Below are 15,060 nucleotides of genomic sequence, written 5' to 3'. Positions count from 1 at the left end.
ATTTAAACATGAATATACACCACTGTATTTTTTTCTTTTATATCTAGAATTACTAGAATAATATTCCTGGAAATAAAGCATTTAAATATATATATATATATATATATGGGTGTAAATAGATTTAGTATAATACATTTATGTTTTCTTTATTTGTTTAATAACAGAATATCAGGATATCTTTTAAAGAACTAAAATGTTTATATATATATATATATATATATTTATACATATATATATATATATTGCTACTTTTTTCTTTTTTCTACAACCCATATAGGTATTTCTTTTGAGTTTATTATTATTTTGTATAGCAACAAAATGCATTTAAGGGATTTCCTAATATATATTCTTTTTTTCTTTGTAACAAAAATACTAAAACTAAATGCTAAATGCTTTCTTTTTTGAAAGAATAGACTACTATAATAATTTCCATTTTCTGCAATAAATGGGAAAATAAATGACTGTTTTTACTTAAATTTACAGCAGCATATTTAACTTAAAGAACATGTAGTAATAAATTTCATTTACTTGCAGAATTCATAAAAATGCATTTACTTCTCTTTCTTTTTGTAAAACATAAAAATTTACATACAATCTAATACATTGCTTCTTTCATTTGCAAACTAACTAAAGTAGGAAAGACATTATGTATTTCATTAGCAAGGTAGATACAAAATAATTATGGATACAAATGGGATGAAAACCCAACAATGTTTTTCTTTTCATGATAACATGAATGTAATACAACACTTCTTTTCTTGAAAGTAAATACAACAAAAGCTCACATTTCTTTTTCTTTATACAAACTACAACCTTGAATACTTTTCTTTTTTTTTTCAACACTTTCCTTCAACATAAAACAACAACATAGCTCTTTAAGCTTTCTTTTCCCATCCCATGCAACCTGCAATAAAACACAACTTTGACCATGGAGAGCTCACCTCCCAGCCTAGGCTTACTAGAAGCCACCCCTGAGCTTGGAGAACCAAGCACTAGACGGGTTACAAACAAGCAAACTCCACAACAAACATAGGAAGACACTCAACATACAATTTCCCATCCCAAGCTACACTTTCACCACATTCGTGATGATTCTTCCAGGGTGGAAGTGGACCAAGTACCAATGGGGAGATTGCAAGCCAAAATACAACCCAAGCCACCTCATGGCAATACAAATGCAACAAAAAATACTTCCACATACCTTATGCCCCCCAAAAGGCTCAAGGCCATATTTACTCCCCTTATGACCCCCAAATGCATACACAAGGCTATGCAACAAGGGTCACAAAGGACACCCTTGAGATCACTCTCCATAAGGAGAGCCTCTTACCCAAGGTTGTCATACTCCTTCCACCCCAAGATCATCCTACCCTCCCAAGAGTAGGAGATCTTGGACACTCCCAAAAACAACATGAACACAAAACAAGACACATAGAAATGAAACTACACATTCTTTACTTCAACAAAAATTTCATAAAACACTTTCTCTACAAGCATTTCTTTCCTTCAACAAAACAACATATACTAACATAAACAACATAAACAAGAGGAGATAAAAACCAACCTTATTCTGCCAATAGGTATGCTAAAATAAGTTGGGGATGAGCTGCCCAATTCCACACAAACTTTTCTCCAAATTCCACCAAAAATTCTATTCTACTACTAATTTTTTAAAACAAAGCATAATCTCCAAAAATGGAGAGTGGGTGATTACTCACTAAGTCTCCAATTCTTGCCTAAGAAGGCCTCTCACACACTTCCCAACCCCTTGGGTGAGGTGGGAGTTCCCATTGGTTGCTCTTCCCAAACTCTTACACATTACTAAAACTGGAAAGGGAAAAGGTGAGAGAAGATGGGGAAGAGAGTTTGACATCAAAAGGGAAGGTTGTCCATCCTAGGAGGAACTTTCTAAGTTGAATTTTCGTTCACCTTGGAAACACCACTTTTTGGGGTGACTAAACAGTCACATGGGAGAAGCCACATGTTTCAAAATACCCCTAACCCATAGGTATACCCTTTGGACCTTTGGAAAAGCATTAAAACTGACCCTAGGAGTCCATTTAACCCTTTAGAATCCCAACTGAAGTTTACCTACGGGTCAAACTTGAGTTGACCACTCCCAAGACTCCCTACCCAAGGCAAATTTGGGACCACACTCTTGTTTTTGAATGAATTTGGTAGAAACAAAACTCCCTCCAAGAGACAAGTCAAAATCAATGACACTAATCAGCACATGTGTCAAATGACACAATAAAAATACAATATAACAATCACACATGGAATTTGTCTCTTGTAGGATTACACATATACATATAAATTAATTTTAACACTCAAGCATCATACACTTCACAAATAAAATACATTACAAATGGGGTGTTGTCTCTCCAAATAGACAACTCCCGGCTTAACAAACGCACATTGGTCTAGGTTTGGTTCTCCATATAAATTCCATGGTCACATGGATAATTTTCCTATGCATCTCAATTAACACATTAGTAATTCCAAATAATCACAATTATACATAATGAAATACATGGATTTCATTGCACATCAAACACTCATACATTTGGCAACAATAATTCAATATCTCATTCGTTCAAATTCGATTTCACATAAGCAATTAATGTAATTTTCCAAAATTGAACCATTCATAAATAAGCATCATTTTTCTATCATCAAAAAGACGTCCTGCAATTCCAATAATGATATTCACCATTTCAAAATAATTCTATTCTAGCAACATATATATAGTTTCATAATCATCATGCATAAAATAAAGCATCAACATATGTCAATGTGATCCAAATCATGGAATCATATAAGTTCTAAGTCCATAAAACATAAAATAAAGCATCCATAATAGTCTCAATATGCAAATAACTGAAAATGTCAAACTGAGTCGGGGTAGGGCCTCACACAACTTTCAACCAAACACAGTGTTATAGTTCCCAAAACCGCAAATTGGAAAACCAAAAGACTTGCCAAATCCTCAAGTAGTCCAATTAGCGTTGGCCAACGAACAGGGATGGTCAAAGACCAAATCCCTCTGCACTTTAGGCTCCACTGAACCTAGGTGGGTATGCCTCTTCTTCTCAAGCACAAAAGAGGTTATTTATAGTGGATTTAAACCTTTTAGCAAGTGTACACAACTAGCAAATTATTGTTCTGCAACTATGCTTTATTATGTGCTTTAACTGAATGCTTTGAAAAGAAATGATTGTGAATGTATATTGAAAATGAGATTTCTTTCAGGACTTAAATGAAATCTGCATAGATCAATTCATATAGGATTTGGGAAGAATGTTTCTCTATCAAGGACCTTGAATGCATATAGATCAAAACCTTAAAAGATGAATAATAGACCAGTCCCTCTATCCAAGGATATATACGACACTTTGTGGACAAAATATCTTATCAACTCAAGAGACTATTTATCATCAGCTATGAAGGTTCAGTATGCATTACACAAACAATAAGAACTCAATCTTTCACTTAAATGCAACGGCATGTGATTCACATCATAGAAAATCTATAAACATATTTATCAAGAGGACAAAGAGAATCATCAACACAAAAGTGTACACAATATTTGGAAAAAGAAATAGCGAACCTTATATATTAATCTTCAAGAAATAATTGCATACATAAGCTGCACTTGCAGATACTTCATTATAGATTACTTGCACAAAATGATACTTCTTCTTCCTATAGACTTCTCTAATACAAAATGATGTTCAATCCTTACAACAGTCTCTTTCTCTTATGACTCCCTCCCTTCTCTTTTACATATAAGAATGAATCCCTCTAAGTACATAAATCAAAAGGCATATATGAAAGGACACACCCTTTCATACATAGAAGGGAGTTACATACAATTGCATTCCAAAGGACACACCTTTTGGTTTAACAAATAATTTACAAATTAAAACCCTACAAATACTAAATGATGCTTCAATAATGTGTCCTTTATTCTCCGCCTTGATAAAATTCCTCAGCAAGTATTCATTATCTTCTCATTATTTTTTGCACACAAGATAAGCCAATCAGATTCCTTGATTTGAAAATAAAATGTATTCCACATTAGATTTTAGTTTGAAAATACTTGTTTAAAATAATTCATTAAAACCAAAGTATTTCCCATTAAAAATATTTTGCAAACATAGCATCCGTTCATATAAAATAATACCTTACCCTAAAATATATAATCAAGGCACTTCATTTAGGATAAATACACATAAAATTTATCTTTAATGCACTTAAAAATAATAATGTAAAGCAGTGTGATACGATAAGAAATACTTCCCTCTTATTATTCTTTCATCCAAAATTCCTCCCTCAATGAGCTGTTCTCAGGTCCTATCGATTCTATAGTTTCATCGATACCTTTTATTTTTGATGGGACCGCTTCTAATTTCTTTGATGAACTTCATGTCGATAAAACTACTTCTTTCAGTGAGTCATTTTAGAGATCCATCGTAGCTGAGGTTTGTTTGATAAGTCACTTTATGGATTTGATGACATGTCACTTGACTGCTACTTCATCTGCTAACTCATTTTGACCGTACCCACCTCATGTCACCTCTAGATTAGCTCTAGGGTTTCTGTCTTGCCACCTTAGCACGACCTCACTAACCACCGGAATGAAGCTCTCCCTTATCGCCTAGTAGCAGTTTCATCTCACCTGAAATGCTTCCTTAGCGGGCCCCACCACTCGATCGCCATGTCACGGTGAATAAACATCGCACATCTTATGATTGCAATATAGCGACCACCATCAAATCGACTTGACCGACTGTCTGATCTTCCTTATCTGCTCGACCTTTAACCTTGCCTGAGCGGCTCTCTCTTCTCTTTATCCATTTGTGTTGTGTGTCATTCTTTGGTTCGCCCGTGGATCCACCTACCCACCACTTGGACTTGCCATGTGATCGCCATTTCGACTGCCACTGGATGTCGTCAGCCTTGCCAGTTTATCCACCACCAGACCAGGGTTCTTCTTCTACGCTCCACCACGTGGCACATCCTGATTCTCTTGCAGATCCATCAGAACGACACCTCATCTTCCACCTTGCCAATCGCTATGTTGCAAAAGATATAGGTCATGCAACTTCCTATCCTGGTATAGTGACAGTCGTTGGATCAATCTCGAACTTGCATGCTCGTTAACCTCCCCTTTTCCGTATGTGCTTTGTCGCCAAGTCATGGGGATAAACCAACGTGCATCTCTATCTTACGGTATAGCGACGACCATTAGATCCTCTGCGATCACCATTGAATTTTCCCAAATTGCTTGATCTTTAATTTGTCCTTCTATTGTAAAATTTGGGCGCTTTGAGATGTGCACACACATGAGGGGGCCCACCAGTGTTGAGCTAGCACTTGCCAAAAGCCTTCCAACTCTTGACACTAAGAATACATGCAGCCTTATATTTAAATATATAAAACTCCCTCTACACAACCAATGTGGGATAAATGGTCTATGCCTGGTGACTGAAACTGCTTGGAAAGTTCTCTGGCCCTTTTTTCTATCTGCAAACATGTGACCCCTGGCAACTGCATTTGCTTGGAAGTTTCTAATGTCTGGTCTATTGCTCCATTTGCGCAGGCTTGGAGGACTGGCAATACCATTCACGAGGCATTTGATCTGTTGGATAGTTCCATTTTCTTCAGTTATACACTTGCAGTAAATGCTCATATGATAGGGAAAAAAGGTATCCATATATAGCACATAATATTTTGTAAAAATATGTGCTAACACAGTGAAAGGTAAAAATCTAGAGTCCATGACTTCGTAGTATCCTCCCTACTTGCATCGATGGGATATTTTTGACAACAAAAGGGAAGATAATGTGTTGAGGCCCAAAACATAGGATCTAGTCTTAACATTTGACAAGAATTAATTTGCATGCTTAAGAATAAAATCATAAGGGAGCATAAAGCATAAACATAATTAAAATGATTTAGGAGAAAGCACACTAAAGTGTCCAATAAGATGTGAAATTGTTAAGGTATAAAATTTATGACACTAACAATTCTATTTATCAATTTATTGAAATTATTATTCTTTTTTGAAGTCTACTTTTGTATACCTTATAAACTTATACCTTCCAAATCTAGCTTAAACCGTACTTTGCAACTTTATTAAACATAAAAACCTACCTTTATACAAATGTCAATGGTCCAAATAATATTATTGATAAGAATAATTGTACCAAATATGTTGAAACATATAAAAAGTAATACTAAGATTGTACATAAATGTATTGATATCTAGTTTTAGGCTCACAATCAATCCTATTAAGAAATTACAAAAAAAAGAGTCTTAATGGGATTACTACTTTAATTGTAACTCTAACTATTCTATAAATAATTTACGAATACTCTAGAATATATGCATATAAAATAATAATTACCATAAAATTATCTAAATGCCTCATACACATATAATGCAAATTCTCTAGTAATGTATTCAAACCCCTTTGAAGAGAGAAAATTTGAGAAAAGGTTAATTGCATATATTAAACATAAAATACAATAAAAAGAATACAAAATAAACAAATAACCTTTTATACCTTCTTCTCACCCCCTTCGATTGAGCTTGAAGTAGAATTGCACCCTTGTCTCCACTTGATTTTCTCCTTGGTGTTGATTGAATGCAGACTGTTGTCCAAAAACAACAAGATGAGGATGATTGAGGGATGGATAATGGTTTGAATGTGGCTATATTTAGACATAATAAGGGTATGATTGATGGATTTCTTGACTCAAGTTGATAGCATAACAATGTGCATGAGATGGATGAATTGTGAAGGGAGGAGACTCCAATTTATATATTTGAGGGGCCCAAAATAGATGATCAAGATTGAAAGGAGATGGAGGGATAATATTGAAAGAAGCTGAGATGGATTTGAGAGGACAAGTGGGAGATCCAAGAGATCTTTCCATAAAGGCATTTCTTGTCTCCACACTTCTCAAGTACATGGGGAAGAGGAGAAAGGAATTAAATATTCCTTGGGGGGACAAAGGGAATTAAAAATTCCTAAGAAAGAGGGGGCATTGGAAGAATAAAGGATAAAAGGAATTCAAAATTCCTTGGGAAGAGAGGGAATGGAGAGACTCAAGGAATTCAAAATTTCATGGATAGACAAAAGTGGGTGGCATTTAATGTTGGGAGGTGAGATGGGATAGCCATTTATGGCAAGAAGTTAACTACCTCCTAATTATGATGATTGGGAATGTGTAAATGATTAGTGAGGGTGATTGGGTGGGATAATGGAGGATTGTGAGGACAAGTGGATGAATTAGGAGGATGGGACATGAGGAGAAAGAATGAGTGGAGGAATTTAAAATTAGAAGAAATGATGATCATGATTAGGCCTAGTTAATTAGGCTAAATGATGGTGATTATGAAGAAGATTTGTAGGAATTAAGGTATTACTTAATTAATTAAGGTTAATTAACTAATCAAGATTAGAGAAAAATAATGACTATGGCTAGGAATTGAATTATAATTAAAAGAATTGGATATAATTAATTTAATAAATTAATTATATGGCTACAATAACAAAATTAATTAAAACATAATTTAATTAATTTTTAGAAGAATGAGGACTGACATAATTAATAAGATTAATTATGTGAAAATGATAAATTAAATAAATATTTATTTAATTAATTTTAAACGTCTACATTTTACCCCTTTTATGCGATGGCAAGAATTAGCAATGGGTAAAAAAAGGAAAAAGATGCCCCAACATGGAAAATGGAGCACCATAGGTGAGACGCGAGTAACGAATGACCCCTCGAGAATTTAATTAGAAAATTTAAATTTTATAAGAAAATTCCTAAAAAAAAAAGCAGAAAAAATGAAGACAAAGAGGAGAGGAAAGAAGAATAGAAAAAGGGAACGGAGAAAGGGAAAAAATGAGAAAAGAGCTAGGGACAAAAGAGTGAAGGAAGGGCATATATAGGCCACATAGGGCCCATACAAGGGTCATTTTCACACACCTATTTATAGAGGCCAACAATAGAACCAACAAAGATGGTGTGCATCCCATGGCATGAGCAACATGACGAGCGGGTCTAACTATTCCAATGGTCACCCAAGTATGGGCCACTAGTATGTACCCCTAAGCCCACTTGTGATTTTAGCAGGTAGGCATTACTAAGGGTAATTAGTGAGGTAGAAAACATGTCGAGGCACAAAAATTGATCAACTGTTCAACATTTGAACCTAGGGACCAGTGTCTCCTTGATGGTGCACTGTCTATGCAGACAAGGGTTCACATGCGTTGGGGTCCAATTAAGAATTGACGTATGTGCTATGTAGGAAAATGAGAGGGAAAGTGGACTTTGGTATAATGTCTGAACCTTATAAAATGATGTAGGTGTCATGATTTTAATGTCTTTGTTGGGGGAAATGTCATCTCTATGGGGAGGGGATATGGGTGAGAAAAGATGAGTGGAAAAAAGGAGGGGTATCCAGGTGATGCCCCAAGTCATTGTAAGGGGAAATCGTTAGGCTGGGGTAGGGAGAAGATGGCTGAAATGGGTTGAATTATGGATGCAAGAGTCATCAGGTTCCTTGGACTCATGAAAGTGTTGGTCATCAACCATGCATTATCGACATAGATTGAGCAGCACAGAGAGGATGGTTTTACTACAGGATAGATTGCAGTGGGTGCATAAGTAGCCTTGTATTCAAGCACATACAATGATGATGACTGCATTGGTAGGGCAGTGGCACAGTGACACCTACTCATTTGATTTACTGATAGGAGAGGCATCCATTACCACAGAGGACATGCCAAGCATACTGTGAGTGCCTATTTGAGGAGTGATCCCAGAGTACCAGATAGAGAATGGAGATCATTACCTACATAATATTTTCAGATAGATGATTTACCTATGGACCAAATGCATATGAGGCTAGAGAAGGCCATGGAGAAGAATTGACAGATTTCAAGGTTGGTGTTATATCTCTATGAACTGATTCATGGATGAATAATGCCTGACCTCAATGGGAATGGATTCTCATTAGGTTGGCCTAGGTCCATATACCATATTATGGAGGATGGTGTTCAGTTCACCTGGGTGTACACCATGCTAGGGCAATTATACCCCGATGTTCACATGTGTGTCTATTGGGGGTACACAAGCCTGGGTATTAGAGACACATTACTACGCATGGTGGCCTTTGAGAATATAACTATGTGTTGACCAATAGGAGTTAGAGATCAATGGTCATAGTTTCCATATGTAGATAAGTATGGAGGATTGTTGCATTATATTCGAGTGGGTTTTGTGGGCTATTGAATGTATTATATAGATGAGATGTGGGACTTCACCTGGTGGTCATATAAGTTATGTGAGAATTGGGTTGAGGATCCATAGTACTTGTCCTTTGTGCAGACTATTAGCATCCCCTAAATTTTCCATGAACATTTCAAGCTTGTAGGTTGCCTTTGGTGTTTCTTTCCTTTTCAGTCTTTATATCTCTTTGCTTTGAACCTAAGTCATTGAACCTTTAAACAGTTCAAAGGTTCAAGGTTCAAAGCACGCTTTAATTAATGCCCTTAGCAGCTTTGTCTTATTGCCAGGTTCAAAGCACGCTTTAATTAATGTCCTTAGCAGCTTTGTCTTATTGAAAAGCAATTGCATTGTTGTAATGTGTTTTGAACTTTGAACCCATGAACCTTTTTGGTTCAAGGTTCAAACATTTATTTTGCATGAGTCGTGGCTATGTGATGTTATTTAACGAGCAAGTGTAAATATGATTAAGTGAGTATTGAATTTTAAAGTTGAACCATTTGTATTTTGGTTCAACAGTTCAAAGTTCAAAGTCCTTTCATTTGTTTGTTGTGGTTATTGCTTGTTCCCGATATTGTTTCGAGCCGCAAGTTTGAAAGTTTTCTGTTTTTCTCTCTAAATGAACTTGAACCATTGAACTCCTTGTGAGTTGGTTCAAGGTTCAAAAGGTTTATTGCAAGTCAACTCTAAAGATTTTAATAACACTGGAGGCATCGCGGCTAAAAGGAATATTCCCGACATCTAATAGTTTAAAATTCTAAATTTATAAAGAAATCGTGACGACATTAACTATTTGTGCAGAGGTGATGGGAAATTAAGAAAGTGTTAGGTTTTCAATCATATCATTGTTACCTCACACATTTTAATGAATCATTACGAAGCGTGTGTAGATTTTTCATGATTTTTTCCCATTTGTTCAAAAAGACACGTGAACTCATAAACAAAATTGTAAAGGTTGTAGTTGTTATAATTGAATGAACCGGAGATGCCGAAGGTAATTTCAGCTCCACTTTCCTACGAGGGTTTCACAGATTCATGGTGGTAACAAGTGACTTTAGACAATTTCCCTATACTATATTTCTTTAGTTCAGAAGGTTTGTTAGTGTAGAAGAAATATTTGGTTTGTTGGAATAGAATTCTACCCTGCTTTAGATTTGTTTGATAAAAGTATAAGTAGACATTATGAGGCCGATACTTTCAAAACTTGGTCGGATATCATGCTTGGTTAGCATACTTCCCGAATTAGATGACACTTCTTGGATCAAGCCGACCTAGAGGATTTCTTACAAAGGGCCAAAAAACTTGAAGCTGGTTCAATGATGGAGAAGATAGTAAGAAGTGGTCTGATTGAAGCAGTTGCATTTCCAATTTCTACCCCATGCCCATATTTGGTAATAGCATGCATGAATAGATACAATGCTGAAAAAAGATGCATTAAAACTAGTAGTGGCAAGTTGTTAGTTGATATTAATAGAGAAACAGTAATGCTTGTGATGGGGATCCCACATAAGGAACCATACAAAGACTGGTCAATTGGGACCTCATATGCATTCTACTCTTTGAAGAAAAGCATATACATAAGTGTCTAATTGGCTTTTGAAGGTTCAAAAGGGTGGCTCACGACTGCCGAAGCCCCTTACCAGGGAGCACTTTATTACAGAAGTGCGAGATATTGTTATATTGTTGAATAGGCTGAAGGGGAACTCACACTCCTTTTATTGGGAGGATTGGATGTATTTTTATATCCAGGTGCTTCTATCAAGTGAAAAATATCTTGATTGGGTGCAAGTGATTGCAAAAAGGCTCCATGAGGGTTTGAGAAATTTTGTGAGTATGTCTAGCTTTTACATGTCTTCTTATTTATTCTACATATTATCATGTACAAGAGATTGGCACGAACTGCATAGTGTACCATGGGTGGATGGTATGAAAGTCTATGATTACTACCCCTTACTACAACAATAGAGATATGTAGAGCATTTCACCAGATGAAATGATGTCTTTGCAGGAAGACTAGTATTTGAATTACAAGGTGGTATTAATAAAAGGATGTCAGTTGAAGCCATGTTTAATTGATTAGCATATATGGCAACTTTTTCATTCAATTTCCCAGGTTTACCTATCTCCGAGTGGATCATTTTGAGGGTGAACTATTCAAATTACCCATATATGCCTTTGATAGCTATGTACTCATCAAAGTGAGTAGAAAATTGGCTCATATTGACAAAAATTTAGGAACAAAGGGTGAATCCAGAGTTGCTTTTCCAATTGAACTTGGATATTAACGTTGTAAGTCCATGTCTGATGCTTTGAACTTAGAGTTAGAATTTAAGACGATGAATTTGCAGTGCTATGTTGCTAGACGAAAGTTTGACAACATGGGATATACTATGGAGAATCTTAATATGGATGATCATTTCTGTCATGAGTCCCAGTTGGAAGATAATTGGGAAAATTGTAGTGATGAGTACGAATTAAGGAAGAGATTATGGTCAAGATTCACTTTACAACAAGTAATTACCATGAAACTTCCCATCAATGTGTCTAGGGTACAAGAAGAAATAGGGGAGGATGTTTTACATCCTAAATTTAGTAAGAAGGTTCAAGGACAGCCGATTCCTGAGATTGATTGGGACAAAAGAGAAGATGAAAATATTCATTCCAGGACCTTGAATGTCATAAGGAGAACAAAAAAATGGCTAAGGGACCAAAAATTTAGAAAAGGATCACTCATGCCTTCCCATGAACTAACAGTTGGTTCACATGCTACAACTCAACTTTCTATTTCTACCTTTAACAAGATTGTTGATGTTGCAAGTGATACAAAACCAGTTATTGAAGAAGTTCAACCCAGAAGATCAAAAAAGTCTCCACTGAATTCTTCAGCAGTTTGAGTGACTCGCTCAAGAAGAAAAAAGAAGAGCAGAGAGCCAATGTTGAATCAAATTGTTGTAGACTTGGATCTGAGTGAGGAATTTGAAGCAATAATGGATCAACAGGAATTGAATAACCCTCCAATACAAGACGTGGACACAGGTAAAGAACCAAAAGGAGAGCCGAATCCACTAAACACCCTAACTATTTTTGATTCCTCGAGTGCTCAGATACCTTGTTTGTCTAAAGAAACTTCAAGAACTCCACAATGGTTAGGAGATTCCATTGGGAAGAAACGTAGTGTTGTCCCTATCATAATTCAAATGGAAGATATGGTGAGCAAGTGCCTCAGAAAAGTGTCTAAGACAAAGAAACTCACAACACAAGCAATGGTGGAAGTAGGTGAGGCTACAGGTCATTGGATAGCTGAAATAGCTAAACCTATCCTAGGCAGAGATTCAAAGAAAGCCACTGAAAATGACTTCACTATGGAGAAAATCGATTTGGGAGTTGCTTCATGGGCAGTTGATGTCAAGCACCTAGAATCCTCCACAAAGAGGATGGTTTTCAGGTCTTGGAAGGATAAAAAAGATAAAAAGGAGTTAAAATAGATCATCACCTAAATGGCCGAATACATTAATGCCATACATCATCCAAGTCCTCAACTCCTATCACAAATGACACTATATTTCGATCCCAAATCTCTGGTGAACCAAAAGTTGTTAGATCTAGTTTAGAGGAATAGAATGGTGGTAGAGATGTTCGATGAATGGCTCGACCTTATAATACAATAGGGTTCAGATTATATTGCCATCTTGGTTAAAGTGTATGAAGATGTTGTAACTGTAAGTAAGGAGTTAGAAGTAGAAGTTGTTGCCTGGGAAAAGGAAAGGACTAAATGGGTGGTAGTACTCGCAAATGAATGATGTGCATAAATTCAATGTAATGAAGTTCTTAGCTGAGAAACCCATGGAGAGTTTGGATGATAATGTGCTTTATGTGTCGAGGAAAAATGTAGAGTGGAGAAATTCAATCATCAAGCAAGGCCATGAGGAATCTACAAGGTTGCTTAAAGGATCGATAGATCTGATTGACACAATGCAGAAAGATCTTAAGTGTATTGACATCCAACTCATGAAGGAAGATGCTCAGACAATTGAAGCTGCTACAGACATGGTGAAAATATTCAAGGAAAGAATATAGTTCATCAGGGAAATAAAGTCCTTGACTACAAATGATTTCTCAAAGGTGGCTAGAATAGAGTCAATGCTCATAGTTTATTCTGACCATTTGGAGGTGCATAAAGCTAAGGTTTTGTAGGTAAATATGGATAAGAAGGTCTGGAAACAATGCATCTTACATATTGGACTCCCATATTTTCAAGTCATCTTAAATTTCATAGCAGCACATCTGGAGTGGTGTAACATGCACAGTTCCACGACAAAGTAGGATAAATCAGTGGCCTCCTCTTCCACGATGAAGTCCTGATCAACTAATAGATGAGTTGTCAGCCAATTTGCGGTTGTTGTTTATTTAGTTTCTTTTAGTTTCAAATTTTACTTTATGCTAGAGTTATAAGTTAAAATTTATTATGTAACAAACTATTGGCCTAGGGGATATATGTGTAAGTAAGTAAGTTTAAGAGAGGGTCTGAAAAACTTTGATTTGGAGGAACATATTTGTTTTCTTTGAAATTATCAAAACTGATATTTCTAGTATTTGAATAAAATGTTATTGGGTGCAATCTTAAAATATGTGTGTTTGGAGAATTAGAAATCTCAGTTGGGATGTTTGCTGATGTGTGAAAATATCATTTCATTACCATTTATTTCTATTTTTCTAAATTGATTGATTTCGTTACTTACAAGAAAATTCATTGTTGTTTAAGTGGCACTAATCCCCCTTGTTCTGTGAGGTATGAGTGAGAATCGATCAACATTTATACTCCTTTGAGTTTACTTTATTTTGAGTTTATTAAATGAACATGTGTGGAAGTAGAAGTCTGTGAGCTCTACATTTGAAATAGATCTTCATAATATTCTTTTCAGTCTTCATAGCATTCTTTTGTGTTGATGAATGAATGCAAAAGCCTTTAGCGTTTTCTAGTGAAAAGTGTATTCCTTTCTAAATTTTTTGCATAAAAATTCATTGTAAATTTCATGAGGAGTTGCCCTCTAATGCAAAGGATGAACCTTAAATCGGTTCACCCAGTTGTTGGTTCATTTGTTTTTTGTTCATAAAGGGGTGTGCACGAGTCATATTGTAATTCATACATAATTTAAAGAAAGGGAAAATCTATTAACCAATATATTTTTGGTGACTCTGCTAGGGAGTTGAATCATAAGACTGGTTGCTTAGTTACAAAATATCAAGAATTGAATTGTCAATTTCTAAGAATCTTTAGGTGTTTTCAAAGTTTTACATTATAGATAGACTAGAGTCAATAAGGTACACAAGGTCTCAAAGGTGAGAAGGGATACTTGACTCTATTTTTCAAGAATTGTAGAACCTAAATTTTTAGCCTTCCTTTTCACCTCGAAGACGGGCAAGAAGTAGACCTCCTTCCCCATCCCCTTCATTCTTTGTGTCCTTAGTTTGTCAGGATTTAACCTTGCATGGTATTACTTTACCCAACATAATCAACCCGACCCCTCTCAATATCATTCTTCCAATGGCAGTAAACAACCCTTGGGGAGCTGTAGTAGGTCCACTGAACTTGGGTTTAAACTTGAATGCTCTTCCCAAAGGAGCGAGAGATCAGTGGTGATGGGAAGGCCTCGGTTGATGAACAGTTGACTGCATTTCAATGTTCCTTGTGGTATAATAGCTATTCAACATGAAGATGTTGCAGTGAGGCTATTTGTACAAACACTGACT

The sequence above is a fragment of the Cryptomeria japonica genome, chromosome 7 (genome assembly GCF_030272615.1).
Source record: "Cryptomeria japonica chromosome 7, Sugi_1.0, whole genome shotgun sequence".
Classification (NCBI taxonomy): Eukaryota; Viridiplantae; Streptophyta; class Pinopsida; order Cupressales; family Cupressaceae; genus Cryptomeria; species Cryptomeria japonica.
Note: the sequence above shows the minus strand (reverse complement) of the source record.